Consider the following 16024-nt stretch of genomic DNA (forward strand, 5'->3'; position numbering starts at 1 on the left):
ACTGTATTCAAAACATTATGAATCACCTCGAAGGGAACGATCTATTGATACGTAATCAGCATGGCTTCAGAAAACATCGCTCTTGTGCAACGCAGCTAGCTCTTTATTCGCACGAAGTAATGGCCGCTATCGACAGGGGATCTCAAGTTGATTTCGTATTTCTAGATTTCCGGAAAGCTTTCAACACCGTTCCTCACAAGCGACTACTAATCAAGCAGCAGGCCTATAGGGTATCGTCTCAGTTGTGCTACTGGATTCCCGATTTCTTCTCAGGAAGGTCGCAGTTCGTAGTAAGAGATGACAAATCATCGAGTAAACCTGAAGTGATATCAGGTGTTCCCCAGGGAAGCGTCCTGGGACCTCTGCTGTTCGTGATCTATATAAATGACCTGGGTTACAATCTGAGCAGTTATCTTAGGTTGTTCGCAGACGATGCTGTAATTTACCGTCTAGTAAGGTCATCCGAAGAGCAGTATCAGTTGCAAAGGGATTTAGAAAAGATTGCTGTATGGTGTGGCAGGTGGCAGTTGACGCTAAATAACGAAAAGTGTGAGGTGATCCACATGAGTTCCAAAAGAAATCCGTTGGAATTCGATTACTCGATAAATAGTACAATTCTCAAGGCTGTGGGGAAGGCGAGCCAAAGGTTACGTTTCATTGGCAGGACACTTAGAAGATGCAACAAGTCCACTAAAGAGACAGCTTACACTACACTCGTTCGTCCTCTGTTAGAATATTTCTGCGCGGTGTGGGATCCTTACCAGGTGGGATTGACGGAGGACATCGAAAGGGTGCAAAAAAGGGCAGCTCGTTTTTTTATTATCACGTAATAGGGGAGAGAGTGTGGCAGATATGATACGCGAATTGGGATGGAAGTCATTCCAGCAAATACGTTTGCAAATACGTTTTTCGTCGCGGCGAGATCTTTTTACTAAATTTCAGTCACCAACTTTCTCTTCCGAATGCGAAAATATTTTGTTGAGCCCAACCTACATAGGTAGGAATGATCATCAAAATAAAGTAAGAGAAATCAGAGCTCGAACAGAAAGGTTTAGGTGTTCGTTTTTCCCGCGCGCTGTTAGGGAGTGGAATGGTAGAGAGATAGTATGATTGTGGTTCGATGAACCCTCTGCCAAGCACTTAAATGTGAATTTCAGAGTAGTCATGTAGATGTAGATGTAGATGTAGATGTAGATGTAGATGTAGATGTAGAAGAAGGTCCATTCTGTGATCGTAGCCGCTTTAATCGCTGGGAGAGGAGTCGTACGGGGCTTGTAATAATGAATCACCACACAATTTGTGTGTTGCATCGTCAGTGTGAGGGTGTTTGTCTCACAATAATTTGGTAGTGGTGGATCGGAAAGGAGTAACTTGACTACCAGGATAACGTCAATGCAGTGGCCGTAGCTGAGTTTTTGGGATGTAGTGAAACCGGCTAGAGGTTTTAATATTGAATCCCGACGCAATATATGTTTTCCATCGATGTGAGGGTGCGAGGGTTAAAGTAAACTGGCAGTTGTGCATCGGAAACAAGCAACATGTATGATAGAAGAACGTCGACACGATGTTGTTGACCTCGTAAGTCGCTTGTTGAGAAGTCGGCTGGAGCCGGTAATATTGAATCGCTACGCAGTTTGTGTGTTGCATCGTCAATGTGATGGTGTGACTTTTACAATAAACTGGTAGTGGATTTTCCGATACAAGAAACTTGATTTCCAGGAGAATGTCCATGTGGTATTGTAGCCGCTTGCGTCCCTTGGAGAGAAGTCCGCTGGAGCCTGTATCGATAATCGCGATGCAAATTTTGTGTTCAATCGTCAGTGTGTAGGGCCGAGAATTATAGTAAACGCTCAGTGGTGCGTGGGAAACAAGCAACGTGACTCGTAAATGAACGTCCATACGGTGATCCTAAATGCGTTAGTCAGTTGGAGAGAAGTTGGCTAAAATCTGTAATTTGTGTTCTCCATCGTCAATGTGAGTCTGCGAGAGTAATCTGGCAGTGGTGCAGCGGAAGCAATGAAGTTGATTCCTAGGAGAAAGTCCATACGGTGACCGTAGCCACGTTAATTGCGTGGAGAGAAGTCGCCATTTGCCTGTAATATTGAATCATGAGGAGGGTTGTGTGTTGCATCATCAATGTTAGGGTGCGGGTGTTACAGTAAAGTTGCAGTGGTGCATCGGATACAAGTAACTTGTCTCCCAGGATAACGTTCATACGGTGACTGTGTCCACATTAGTCGCTTGGGGAGAAGTCGGCTGGAGCTTGTAATACTGAAGCGGGACGCGATTTGTGTGTTCCATTGTCAAGGTGTGGATGCGAGGGTTACAGTAAACTGGCAGTGGTGTATCGAAAACATGCAACTAGCCTCTTAGGAGAACGTCCAAATGGTGGCTTTAGCCGCATTATTCGTTTGGGGGGAAGTCAGCTGGAGCCAGCAATATTTAATCGTGACGTAGTTTGTGTGCTCAGTCGTGAATGCAAAGGGTGCGAGGGTTACATTAAACTGGCAGTAGTGCAGCGGAAACAATAAACTTGTATCCAGGAGAACGTCCATATGGTGACTGTAGACGTGTTATTCTCTTAGAGAAAAGTCGGCTGGACCCTGTAATACTGAATCGCGACTCAATTTGTGTGTTGCATCGTCAATTTGAGGGGCGAGGTTTACAGAAAACAGGTAGTGGTACATCAGAAACAAGCAAGTTGATTCCCAGGAAAACGACCATGTGGTGACCGTAACAGCTTTAGACACTTGGAGAGTAGTCGGCTGGAGCCTATATTATTGAATCGCGGCGCAGTTTGTGTGTTCCACCGTCAAAGTGAGGGAGCGAGCGTTACAATAACCTATCAGTGGTGTATATGAAACAATGAACTTGTTTGCTAGAGAACGTCCTTACGGTGACTGTAGCTGGATTATTCGCTTGGAGAGAAGTCGGCTGTAGCATGTAATATTGAGTTGCGATGCAATTTGTGTGTTGCTTTGTCAATGTGAGGGTGCGACGGTTACAGTAACCTGGCAGTGGTGCACCGGGAACTTGCAACTTGACTCACAGGAGAACGTCCATACGATGACCGTGTCCTCGTTAGTCGATTGGAGAGAAGTCGTCTGGAGCCTGTAATACTGAATCGCGATGTAGTTTGTGTGTTCCATCGTCAATGCGAAGGTTGCGAGAGTTACTGTAAACTGTCAGTGGTGGAGCCGAAACAATAAACTTGTCTCTGAGGAGAATGTTCATACGGTGACCGTGTCGCGTTAGTCGCTTAGAGAAAAGTCGGCTGTATCGCGACTCAATTTGTGAGTTGCATCGTCAATGTGAAGGTGAGGGGTTTGAGTACACTGGCAGGGGTGATTCGGAAACAAGTAGTTTGACTCGCAGTAGAACGTCCATACGGTGACTGTACCCGCGTCAGTAGATTGGAGCTAAGTCGGCTGGAGCCTGTAATATTGGTTCGCGACGCAATTTGTATGTTCAGTCCTCATTGTGTTGGGGTAAGGATTAATGTAAACTAAAAGTGATGTTTAAAAACAAGAAACATGATTCCCAGGCGAACGTCCATACGTTGACCGTAAACGCGTTTGTCGCGAGGAGAGAAGTCGGCTGGCGCCTATAATATCGAATCACGACTCTATTTGTGTGTTGCATTGTAAATGTGAGTGTGCGTGTTTACAGTATACTGGCAGTGTTGCATCGGAAACGAGCAACTTGACTCCCAGAAGAACGTTCATGCTGTGACAGTAGCCGCATTAGTCACTTGACTAGAAGTCGGCTGGAGCCTGTAATATTGAATCGCGACGTTATTTGTGTGCTGAATTGGCAATGTGAGGGTGCGAGTTTTACAGTAAACTGGCAGTGGTGCATAGGAAACAAGCAACTTGAACCCCAGGAGAACGTCCATACGGTGACCGGAGCCACGTTAGTCGCTTGGAGAGATGTCGGCTGGAGCCTGTAATATGTAATCGTGACGCGACTTGTGTGTTCCATCGTCAATGTGAGGGTGCAAGGGTTACAGTAAACAGGAAGTGGTGCATTGGAAACAAGAAGACTTGGGAACGTCCATATGGGGACCGTAGCCGCCTTGGTCACTTGGAGAGATGTCAGCTGAGCCTGTAATCTTGAAACGCGATGTAGTTTGTGTGTTCCATCTTCAGTGTGAGGGTGCGACAGGTTAGGTTTGGTTAGGTTTGGTTAGTGTTAGAGGTTAGTGTTATGTTAGCGTTAGGTTAGGTGAAATTAGGTTAGGCTAGATTAGGTTAGTTTAGTTTAGGTTAGGTTAGTCGTTCAGACGTGGAATGTTGTCGGTAGTTTGGAATTCGAACTTTTATTTCATTTGGCTTTGAGTTTGCAATGCTTGTATTTCCTTGGAAGAGTTTCAGTACATATACTTTCGTTACGTTAAAACTTTTTGAGAATTTTTATTTATTAGTCTATCGCATGAATTGGGTTTAGAGATTCTGCAATGGGCCTGTAATTTCAAACTTTACGGCACGTTAGTACAGTTCTGGTGTTTGTAACACGATACTCATCCATACTCGTTAACTTTTAATGGACAACATTGATTCATATATATTGTTTACTTAATAAACAATATGTACTACACGTTTCCAGATTACTTTTAATTCAGTGCATCTTTATCACATTGTTTAATAAAAGCAATTATGAAATTTCGCAAGCTGTCTGTGAACAATTTTCTGGCTTTAAAGAAATTTAACAGTGTATAGTCTAAGAATGTGCCAACGGCATTGGTGCATTGGTAACATCGGCTCCTATCAGATCACCGAAGCTTAGCGTTGTCGGGTTTGATTAGCACTTGGGTTTGTGACCATCCGTGTCTGCCGAACGCTTTGGTAAGCGGAACGCCCTCAGCACTTACGAGGTTTGTTGAATGTTGAAGACCTACTGTCTTGTTCGAGAAGTATCGGCTCCGAACACCAAAGATGAGGACGGCTGGGAGAGGGGTATGTTGACCATATGCCCCTCCATATCCGTATGCAGTGATGCCAATCGGCTTAGGATAACACAGTAGGCCTTAACTGCCATTCGGCCTTCCGAGGCCTGTGTCAGGTGGAAATTAATTCTGGTCTTTTTAGTGTAAGAATGTGTGCTCGACCCCTCAGACTTAGAATACAAGATACGTTAACTCAGACAGGGTCAAATAGTTGCTTTATTCCTTGTGCAGGTGGGTGTGGAATTTTTTCCAACGATTTCTTGTTCAATATTTTAGCCTAAATGTAAGGGAAAACTTACAAGGTTTAATGTGAAACGTTTTATAAGTAACTTACGGAGCAAACCAGGCAAGACCCACGATCAGTTCTTTGTCTCAATGTTCTCCATTTGGGGCGGTACTTGTGAATAAAGATGTTTAACGCCGTAACTGTATAATAACGCTGTGTGTTTGTGTGAGAATGCTGTGTGCCTATTCTGATACGAATGCTTTTGTAACACACTTTTTTGCTTCAGCTTTCTTCACTGTTGCCGACCAGCACAATTAGAAATAAAAGCTGCGTTGATGAACACAGAGTTGTTTTGATCACTCTGGGTAATATGTAGGCTGTAATGGATATAAGTGCAGGTATTTTTGTATGTGATATCTTAATATTTACCCACAGTGTGTTGGTTGTTTTCTCTCTGCATCGAACAGTCTTCCCACAAACACATCGTAAACTTTACTAGCTGTTGTTTTTACCACAGTCGTACTGCACTACTGAGTGGACTGTGGTCGTCAGTATAGACTGACTATTTTGTGACTACGCGTCCACATTTCAAAACATGACGTGCTACCCAGGGGAAAATGAGCATTTATGGCTTGCCCTTGCCACAGGTAGTTGCAGGTACTAGCCAACCTAAAAACATGCGACTTGTAAAGACTATAGTCTGAAAATGACATAACTACTTATGTAATGTTGTTCAGTACACCGTCCTCAGTCACCGGTAGTAATATCTGAACTTATATCTGTTACGCCCTGTATCATTTAATACTGTATGAGAAGGCACATTTGGAGTTAAGTTAAATCAATTCACTTACAGTGGTCTTCGTTGTAGTGAACAACTATTGACCTTAATTATAGTAATAATTTATAGTTCACATGCTTTCCATGTGATTATGATAAGTTCATTGTCTGATGTAAAATAATTTAACTCATTTGCTTCCTGTCAGAATGCCGAGGTAGTCAACTATTTAGGGTTACCGTCATGGCGAGATTAAACTTTAATTGTCTGTCGGCATCCATTGCAATTAAGGGTTGTACATAACATTCGCCGTTGACAGAATGCAACGATGAGTAATGGTAAGTTTGCGATCTTACTCTGTTGTGTAACAAAGAGTCACGTCATGTTACTGCGTTGTTCCCTGTTTCCTAGCCGAGTGTAGTCATAACTGACGACTGTTTTTTGCCTTAGTAAGGATACAGGTACAAGACATATTTTACGCGTGTTCGTTTTCGACAGTCTGTTACGAGAAATATGCTCAAAAGCAATTGCGCCTTTCTCATAACTGCATTCCTTTGTTAGCTGAGCCATATATTCTTCTTTAGATGATCCATGGACGTCGAAGACCTTATCATCCTTTGACGGTTATCATCACTCAGATGATAGTTTAAGTTCTACTGAAAAGATCACTTCAGCTTGTGTTCATCAGGGTTGAAATAGTTATTTACGTATAGCTTGAGTATTTGAGCTGCCTCACTTATTCTCGACTTTTAGGGCAACTAACCCCTCCCTTAGAAACCCAGAGAGAAGACGAGTTCGAGATTGTTAAAGATCAGATGGTACACATATAAGACGTAAATGTGAACAGTTTCTGTAAAGTCCGTATAAGAGGAGAAGTTCATGGAAATTAATCATTCCGAAATGAAAAGATAAATGCAAATTATCATATGTTACTGGAACATTAGGAATATAAAATAATGGAAATAAAAAGAAAAAAGGGACACCCTATTTGTGATATATGATTCATTTTATGAACAATCCATGCTGTAACAACTACGAAGAGATGAACAATCTGGAGAAATGAGACGAAAACTGCAACCGATATGTCTTCAACTCGATCGCTAATGATGATTTTCCCTGACAGAACAAATCTCAAAGCCACTCGGATAAGCATTTCTAAATAATCTCGGCACATGGATCCAATCTGTGTATCGCGGGCACTCCAGTCACATTCATCTTCACCTATATCTACATCTTTATGGATACTCTGCAAATCAAAATTAAGTGCCTGGCAGAGGCTTCAACGAACCACCTTCACGGCAATCCTTTATTATTCCACTCTCGAACAGCTCGCGGAACAAACGAACACCCATATCTTTCCGTGCGAAATCTGATTTCCCTTATTTTATTATGATGATCGTTTCTGCCTATGTAGGGGGAGAGAGCTAGTAATTGAAATTTCGTGAGATGGTGCTGTCGCATTGAAAAACGCCTTTTTATTGATGATATCCATCCCAAATCCTGTACCATGTTCGTGACACTCTCTCCCCTATTTCGCGATAGTACAAAACGTGCTGCCCTTTTTTGAATTTTTCGATGTACCCTATTTAATAATGATCCCGCAATGCGCAGCAGTACACCAAAGGTGTTGGACAGGCATAGTTTAGGCTGGCTCTTTAAGAAATCTGTTGTATCTTCTAAGTGTTTTGACAATAAAACGCAGTCTTTGGTTCTCCTTCTGCACAACATTTTCTAAGCGCTCTTTCCAATTTAATTTTTCCTAATTGTAATGCCTAGTTATTTAGTTAAAGTTACGGTCTTTATATTCGACTGATTCATTGTGTAACGGATTCCTTTTAGCAATGATGTGGATGACCTTACACTTTCATAATGCATCACATGACTTACCCTTCAAGTCACCTAGAACTAGTTATACCTACATTTCTTGTCAAGTCTACATTATGAATACAGAACCCAATAACACACTGCTGGCCATTAAAATTGCTACACCAAGAAGAAATGTAGATGATAAACGGGTATTCATTGGACAAATATATTATACTAGAACTGACATGTGATTACATTTTCACGCAATTTGGGTGCATAAATCCTGAGAAACCAGTACCCAGAACAACGACCTCTAGCCGTAATAACGGCCTTGATACACCTGGGCATTGAGTCAAACAGAGCTTGGATGCAGTGTACAGGTACAGCTGCCAATTCAACTTCAACACAATACCACTGTCCATCAAGAGCAGTGACTGGCGTATTGTGACGAGCCAGTTGCTCGGCCACAATTGACCAGACGTTTTCAGTTGGTGAGAGATCTGGAGAATGTGTTGGCCAGGGCAGCAATCGAACATTTTCTGTATCCAGAAAGTCCGTACAGGACCTGCAACATGCAGACGTGTATTATCCTGCTGAAATGTAGGGTTTCGCAGGGATAGAGTGAAGGGTAGAGCCACGGGTCGTAACACATCTGAAATGTAAAGTCCACTGTTCAGAGTGCCGTCAATGCGAACAAGAGATGACCGAGACGTGTAACCAAAGGCACCCCATACCATCACGCCGGGGGATACACCAGTATGGCGATGGCGAATACACGTTTCCAATGTGCGTTCACCACGATGTCGCCAAACACGGATGCGACCATCATGATGCTGTAAACAGAACCTTAATTCATCAACATTCTGCCATTCGTGCACTCAGGTTCGTCGTTGAGTAAACCATCGTAGGCGCTCCTGTCTGTGATGCAGCGTCAAGGGTAACCGCAGCCACGGTCTCCGAACTGATAGTCGATGCTGCTGCAAACGTCGTCGAATGTTTGTGCAGATGGTTGTTGTCTTGCAAACGTCCCCATCTGTTGACTCAGGGATCGAGACGTGGCCGCACGATCCGTTACAGCCAAGCGGATAAGATGCCTGTCATCAAGACTGCTAGTGATACGAGGCCGTTGGGATCCAGCACGGCGTTCCGTATTACCCTCCTGAACCCACCGATTCCATATTCTGCTAACAGTCATTGAATCTCGAGCAACGCGAGCACCAATGTCACGATACGATTAACCGCAATCGCGATAAGCTCAATCCGACCTTTATCAAAGTGATTGTACGAAATTCTCCTCCTTATACGACACATCACAACAACGTTTCACCAGGCAACGCCGGTCAACTGCTGTTTGTGTATGAGAAATCGGTTGGAAACTTTCCTCATGTCAGCACGTTGTAGGTGTCGCCACCAGCGCCAACCTTGTGTAAATGCTCTGAAAAGCTAATCATTTGCATATCACAACATCTTTTTCCTGTCAGTTAAATTTCGCGTCTGAAGCACGTCATCTTCGTGGTGTAGCAATTTTAATGACCGGTACTGTATCATGGGATATACAGGTTTCCCTACTGATGGGTTTTATGCAACCCACAACGGGTCCAAATACCACGTTCATGATTGTAATATTTCTTCTGTAGGATTAATAGTTTGGGTATAGCGAGTAATTATAAGAGTCGAGTGGCATAAAAGAGAAGCAGTGGTTGGGAAGGGAGTGATACAGGGTTGTAGCCTATCCCCAATGTTATGTAATCTGTATATTGAGCAAGCAGTAAAGGAAACAAAAGAAACATTCGGAGTAGGAATTAAAATCCATGGAGAAAAAATAAAAAGCTGAGGTTCACCGATGACATTGTAATTCTGTCAGAGACAGCAAAAGACGTGGAAGAGTAGTTGAACGGATGTGACAGTGTCTTGATAGGACGATATAAGATGAAAATCAACAAAAGCGAAACGAGGATAATGGAATGGAGTTGAATTAAATCGGGTGATTAGATTAGGAAATGAGACGCTTAATGTAGTAAATGAGTTTTGCTATTTTGGGAGCAAAATAACTGATGATGGTCGAAGTAGAGAGGATATAAAATGTAAACTGGCAATGGCGAGGAAAGCGTTTCTGAAGAAGAGAAATTTGTTAACATCGAGTATAGATTTAAGTGTCAGGAAGTCGTTCCTGAAAGTATTTGTATGGCCATGTATGGAAGTGAAACTTGGACGATAAATACACTCCTGGAAATTGAAATAAGAACACCGTGAATTCATTGTCCCAGGAAGGGGAAACTTTATTGACACATTCCTGGGGTCAGATACATCACATGATCACACTGACAGAACCACATGCACATAGACACAGGCAACAGAGCATGCACAATGTCGGCACTAGTACAGTGTATATCCACCTTTCGCAGCAATGCAGGCTGCTATTCTCCCATGGAGACGATCGTAGAAATGCTGGATGTAGTCCTGTGAACGGCTTGCTATGCCATTTCCACCTGGCGCCTCAGTTGGACCAGCGTTCGTGCTGGACGTGCAGACGCGTGAGACGACGCTTCATCCAGTCCCAAACATGCTCAATGGGTGACAGATCCGGAGATCTTGCTGGCCAGGGTACTTCACTTACACCTTCTAGAGCACGTTGGGTGGCACGGGATACATGCGGACGTGCATTGTCCTGTTGGAACAGCAAGTTCCCTTGCCGGTCTAGGAATGGTAGAACGATGGGTTCGATGGCGGTTTGGATGTACCGTGCACTATTCAGTGTCCCCTCGACGATCACCAGAGGTGTACGGCCAGTGTAGAAGATCGCTCCCCACACCATGATGGCGGGTGTTGGCCATGTGTGCCTCAGTCGTATGCAGTCCTGATTGTGGCGCTCACCTGCACGGCGCCAAACACGCATACGACCATCATTGGCACCAAGGCAGAAGCGACTCTCATCGCTGAAGACGACACGTCTCCATTCGTCCCTCCATTTACGCCTGTCGCGACACCACTGGAGGCGGGCTGCACGATGTTGGGGCGTGAGCGGAAGACGGCGTAACGGTGTGCAGGACCGTAGCCCAGCTTCATGGAGACGGTTGCGAATGGTCCTCGCCGATACCCCAGGAGCAACAGTGTCCCAAATTTGCTGGGAAGTGGCGGTGCGGTCCCCTACGGCACTGCGTAGGATCCTACGGTCTTGGCGTGCATCCGTGCGTCGCTGCGGTCCGGTGCCAGGTCGACGGGCACGTGCACCTTCCGCCGACCACTGGCGACAACATCGATGTACTGTGGAGACCTCACGCTCCACGTGTTGAGCAATTCGGCGGTACGTCCACCCAGCCTCCCGCATGCCCACTATACGCCCTCGCTCAAAGTCCGTCAACTGCACATACGGTTCACGTCCACGCTGTCGCGGCATGCTACCAGTGTTAAAGACTGCGATGGAGCTCCGTATGCCACGGCAAACTGGCTGACACTGACGGCGGCGGTGCACAAATGCTGCGCAGCTAGCGCCATTCGACGGCCAACACCGCGGTTCCTGGTGTGTCCGCTGTGCCGTGCGTGTGATCATTGCTTGTACAGCCCTCTCGCAGTGTCCGGAGCAAGTATGGTGGGTCTGACACACCGGTGTCAATGTGTTCTTTTTTCCATTTCCAGGAGTGTAGTTTGGACAAGAAGAGAATAGAAGCTTTCGAAATGTGGTGCTACAGAGGAATGCTGAAGATTAGATGGGTAGATCATATAAGTAATGAGGAGGTATTGAACAGAATTAGGGAGATGAGAAATTTGTGGCATACCTTGACTAGAAGAAGGGATCGGATGGTAGGACATGTTCTGAGGCATCAAGGGATCACCAATTTAGTATCGGAGGGCAGTGTGGAAGGTAAAAATCGTAGAGGGAGACCAAGAGATGAATACACTAAGCAGATTCAGAAGGATGTAGGCTGCAGTAGGTACTGGGAGATGAAGAAGCTTGCACAGAGTAGAGTAGCATGAAGAGCTGCATCAAACCAGTCTCTGGACTGAGACCACAACAACAACACAGCAAGCGAGAGAATATGAAAATCTCACGTCTGGTGGTTTGGTGTTTGAAGGCGTTGCAGGTTGCATACGTAAAACACATTGATAGTGTCAGCTGAATCATCCTGTATGTTTTGTGCATGCTGTGCCTATGATGTAAAAGCACTAAAAGTAGCTTCTGTCAGGCAATTTTCTTTTGAGTACTGCCACAGGAAGTTTTTTCCAGCAGATTTTTGTTTTTTTTTCTCTTAATAACGTACATATTAAGTACATAACGGTACAAAAATGGTTAGGATTCCAGAACTATACATCATCTCTGATCAAAAGAGTTAAGGATGTTGTGCTGGAGTCAGATCCTCTGAACGACATGACATGGAAACGAAGAGGTCCTGGGTATGTTGGTGCGATTTCCTCCAGACAGTGGGTATGTGAGGTGGCAAAACATAAACTGTGTTTACTGAAATATCATGACGAACAAGTTACCAATTAACCATATTCCAAATAGTTTCAGCCGGCCGGGGTGGTCGAGCGGTTCTAGGCGTTACAGTCTTGTATCAAGGTACAACGCTCTTCCCTACAGCCAAGGCGAAATTGTAAAATTAGAGTAAATTTCACAATATACCTTTCATCAAGAAACATGCGCTATCCTAACATTTCTTATGCTTCTGTTTCTGTAACACACTGCACAAAAAATAGGTACAAGTTCCGTAAGCAAATGACCATCAAATGTGAAGGTTAACTAAGAGAAAAACAACATTACTACTTATATTTAATATAACACTTGATTGATGGTAAACTGTTACTCACCATAGAAACGACGTTGATAATTATCCGAACGTCTGACATTAACGTGTCTTTTTCACTCCAGAATGGGCAGGTACAGAAGCCCCCGGGAAGGAGGCATGTTCTGTTTTGTGCTTACTGTTCTTTCTCTTAATCACTTTGGGTGAATGTCGGCATGGTTTCTCAAACAAGATCGAAGCAGATTATGTTCCCTATTCTCCACAATTCTCGCGCTTGTTCCCTAACCATCCGTCGAGGGCGAGATCTTTAAAATTACAATATTTCTAACAGTTCTTCATGTGCTGCAGGGTTATATTCCTTCATCAAAAGAATATAGCAATCCATAATTATTAAAGCAATACAGGAAAAAAACCTCTGAACTAATAAAGCTTATTCAACCATTCCGATATGATGTAGAACATACCTCACTTTCTGTGTCACACCTTAATTAAACACACTAGCAACTAATCGTAAGATGCTAATCAGTGACCAACAATTACTGTCTAAACCTGTAATGTATCTCTGAAGTTTACCAGAATTATTACGCAGAGGCACCTAGCTGCGTGGGAAGGTATTATCTTCGCTATGGGTAGACTAAGCGCTAATCCTGATGGCTTACCAGATTAATGAACGGCTTCAGAAATTAGCTGCGGGGCCTATTTTGCTCTGCACGGCCCAGTGTATCGTGTAACGAAGTATCTGGTAACAAATTTGGATGTTAATGGGAAGAGACCGCATAAACTCGGAGTTCTACAGAAAACTCGTCGGCAAAGACCAGCAGTGTGGGAGCAGGAAATAAAACGCTGCAAACTGATAAGGATTACTTTTTTTCAGACTAAAATACCCTGTACTAAGATTCTAAAGAAAGAATCATATCAATTTTCTTAGCTTCCCGTATTGGCGTAGCTGAAATTAAATTTCATATTTCAAAGGCGAAAAAGGAGTTCTCTCTTCCAATCTACAAAATCTACTGGCTTCTTGAAAAATTAGATCAGTGTTGAGTCATAGAAATAGTAAGAGATAATGAGGTCCGAATTCCGTGGGAATCATGTTAGACGTACTGTGAGGAAGGAGAATATAAGGAGCACATTATATTTGCACAAGAGCAGAAGAAGAGATGTAATAGCAAACCCATAAACATCATCATCATCTCCTTCTACTTCTTCTTCTTCGGACGTCCAACAGCTGGTGTCCCTCGTGGCTAACTACCGACTATGAAATGTATTCACAGTTGCGAATATGGACAACCATCAGTTGTATAATGGAATGACAACAATGAAACTTCGTGCCGGAACAGGATTCGAAACAGGATTTCACACTTACCGTGACCGATCGCCTTACCATTAGGCTATCCGAGCACGACTCACGCTCATACCCAAACTTCGATTTTTCGTTAACCATGTGACTAAAACATGCACTCGTATATTTATTATGTATATTTCAATAGAGGGGAGACATTTTAATTGAAAATTGATTTCCCAGTGTAAGTAGATAAATACGATATTTCAGTGCCTATGTTCTTCAGAAAAGTTCCTTCGGACATGCATGTATAAAGTAGTGGTTCAGGATACCCTCCACCACGCATCGTTCGGTGGCTTGCGGAGTATGTATGTAGATGTGTAGATACAGATGTGAGTTTGAATACTGGTGAACGACCTCGCATCTTCGTCGACGGTTGCACACCCGCTGCGGGAACGAAAGGCGCTGCGTCTTCTTCCATTTTCCAGAAACCTCGGAACATAATATAGATGTGGAGATGTATGCCGCTGTCACCATCGTGCTGAACGAGAACCGGTAGTGGTTTTGGATTCTTTCAACGTGTTCTGTAGTGATGGTATTACTGGGGTTACTGGTGTTACCCGCTACCTCCGTAACCGCAGATTGTCACTCTGTATCTGTAAGTGGCGTACTTTCTTCGATCTTGGACGCTACTGGATAAAAAGTGCAATGTTGACTCCCGCATATCAAGCGTAATCAGCATAGCAAACGCTACATGAAGATTTAGAATAATAGGTCGTACCTCTCATTTAGACAGCACCACATCCAATATGCCATTATGACAATTCCCAGCACTTTAGACAATAGTCTTATATGGGATAGTAAATACCCCATCGAAACTATTTGGTTCAAAAATGGCTCTGAGCACTATGGGACTTAACTGCTGAGGCCATCAGTCCCCTAGAACTTAGAACTACTTAAACCTAACTAACCTAAGGACATCACACACATCCATGCCCGAGGCAGGATTCGAACCTGCGACCTTAGCGGTCACGCAGTTCCAGACTGAAGCGCCTAGAACCCTTCGGCACACCGGCCAGCTGGGTTTTAGTAGATCCATTTTTCTCTCTTTATTTTATTTCGATGTACGCATCTGCAGAGCATTCATAATTTCGTACTGTTGTCGCTGTTATATCCCAAATGTGTTGTGATCAAGTTTTGCTTCGTTCTGTAATTATTCCAACGTTCTCTTCATGAAATACGCTCCCATGTCTCGATTATGTCTCACTTTTGAAGATTAGTGTAGTTGACTATTTGTTTCACCGAATCGAAGTGGCGCTCAGTTAACCCTCTACCGCGTCACGAAGACGTTAGACGGGATTTGTGACTGTACTGGGCACTACACATTGAAGTTTGAGCAGTTTGGCTCGAGCCCCCACTTGCTATGGCACGAAAAAATATATATTTGTTGCTCTCAGCTTAACTGAGTGGCCCAAAGATGGGGCTGGTCTCAATGTTTAGTTACGTTTTTCGTCATCGGGTGCCAACTCAACCTGTCGCAAACTCAATTTTTATCCTGAAATAAAATATAACAAAAGAATGCAGGCAGGTATTAGGGTGAAATTTAAAATATTGAGTCACTCATGTTGATTTAAAATTTGAACAAGTAGTTTATTTTTCTTCAATATATTCACTAAACACTTAAAGTTCAGTCTGAGGGGCTCTTACGTAAGGGCGGCCGTTAATAACTGATGGTAAAACACTTCACTATATAATTCATATTTCGCGATCACGGCACTCGGCAGTCTGTTCACAATTCAAAAAATACACTCTTGTCTGCTGTCCTAAACCACTATACCGCGCTCCACTTGATCGCTTTCGAACGTCGCTACATACATACTTGTCCCTAAATGTGGCTACCAACCCACCACTATCGCCCGACGGGCGGCACGTCCGGCTCTTGGCCTCGCTCAAACTCAACTGCCCTCTCATCAAAGATGACCGCCCTATGCACCCTCGAAACGACTGCCTAACTCAAAACAATGTTTGACAAAAAGGATTACGAATATTCTAAATCTAAACACATATGATACATTGAAAAATATGGAAAATTTCCGGGCAATAACAATTTAAGGTCCAGTTTTCTGTATCTGCCATCGTTTTTCCACAAATAATTTTCTTGTGGCGTGATACTGCTTTTCCCTGATTTTTGATACTTAACATAAAAAAAAAAAAATACACATTTAAATACTCATCTACCTCTTTAAACTTT

The sequence above is a fragment of the Schistocerca gregaria genome, chromosome X (genome assembly GCF_023897955.1).
Source record: "Schistocerca gregaria isolate iqSchGreg1 chromosome X, iqSchGreg1.2, whole genome shotgun sequence".
Lineage (NCBI taxonomy): Eukaryota > Metazoa > Arthropoda > Insecta > Orthoptera > Acrididae > Schistocerca > Schistocerca gregaria.